Source organism: Nanorana parkeri, unplaced genomic scaffold (genome assembly GCF_000935625.1).
Source record: "Nanorana parkeri isolate BGI_ZX_2015 unplaced genomic scaffold, ASM93562v1 scaffold2110, whole genome shotgun sequence".
Classification (NCBI taxonomy): Eukaryota; Metazoa; Chordata; class Amphibia; order Anura; family Dicroglossidae; genus Nanorana; species Nanorana parkeri.
Genome location: NW_017308378.1, coordinates 1 through 1344, shown reverse-complemented (window position 1 = coordinate 1344; position 1344 = coordinate 1).

Below are 1344 nucleotides of genomic sequence, written 5' to 3'. Positions count from 1 at the left end.
AAAAAATTTAAACAAGCTTGGAATAGAATAAAATATGTTGATAAGAAAAAACTAATGTGCATACTAGTTGTACCTTATATTCTTATGGAAAAAATAGTCATGAATATTGGAGAATAGCTTATTATGTTTACACTGAAAAGCAATTGTGAATTGATTGTTCTTTCTATCAGAAACCAAAGCAAATGATATAAATATTTGAAGAGTGAATTTAAAGCAGAATGTAAACTCATGGAATGGTGTTTTCAAACAAAAGTATTTTATTGTAATTTTCTTCTGTTGACCAAATTACACAAGCAGGAAAATAGACCATGAATTGTTATCCTCCACCTCGAAACCAATTAAACTTGAATTTAATAAGCTCTACTTGACTCTACTCCTACCCCAGTCTGGCATTATGAGCTGTTCAGAAAATATTAAAATCATTCATGGCCAGCTGATTGCTGGTCTGTAAGTGATCACAAGGAAAGATAATAAAACTAGGAGCAGGAAGGTTTCTCAAGGGTTATCGTCCATACTTTTTTAAGCTGCCAAATGACTGATGTAGTGGGCTGGTAGACTACAACTTATGATAGATTCTATTTATTTGTCTTTGGAAAGATTCAACATTCTCCTATTCTAGTACAGTATTAGTGGTTTGAAAGGCAAAATTACATTGGTTGGGCTACATCTGAGACAGTTATTTCCTCAAGCACAAAATCAGAGCTTGTTGAGTTGAGCTTATTCAGTGTAAGTAAAACCGCAAAAGCTCAAGCTCTGTAGATTTAGCTTTTAACTTGTCAGGTGGTTTAAAATGACACTGCAGTGGATCAGGGATTTGTTTTAGAAATCATGCTTCCATGAGCATACTAGGCCTTACATATAAGCTTCATCGCAGTTTTCACCAACGATCCTACTTGAGTGTGACCAAAAAAACCTAAACCAAGAAAATGTTATGGGCTGCTGTGTGTGTATATAAAACCATATTTTTTTTTTAGAATTCCATCTACCAAATGCAGTGAAGGGGAAATGACACGCCCTGTGAGATCCTCCCTTCAGCATAAACCTTACCACTTTAAGTCTGTTACTGGGTTTACTTAGGCTGCAGAGGTAACCAGACAATGTACACAATGAAGAGAAACAGCCATGAGTTTTGAATGTGCTTGTGTTGTCCTAGGCATGGGAACATCTATAAAGACATCTCTGGCCTTAAATAATCTACAGGCAAAATGGTCAGGAGGACTTGTCAGGCCACAAGTGGTAGGTTCAGATCTAGGTCTCGATAGGTTCAACTATGGCATAAAAAGTCAAACAACAAAAACATTAGTGGGTCGCCCCCATCTTGGCTCCTTGATATCAATCTCTCCC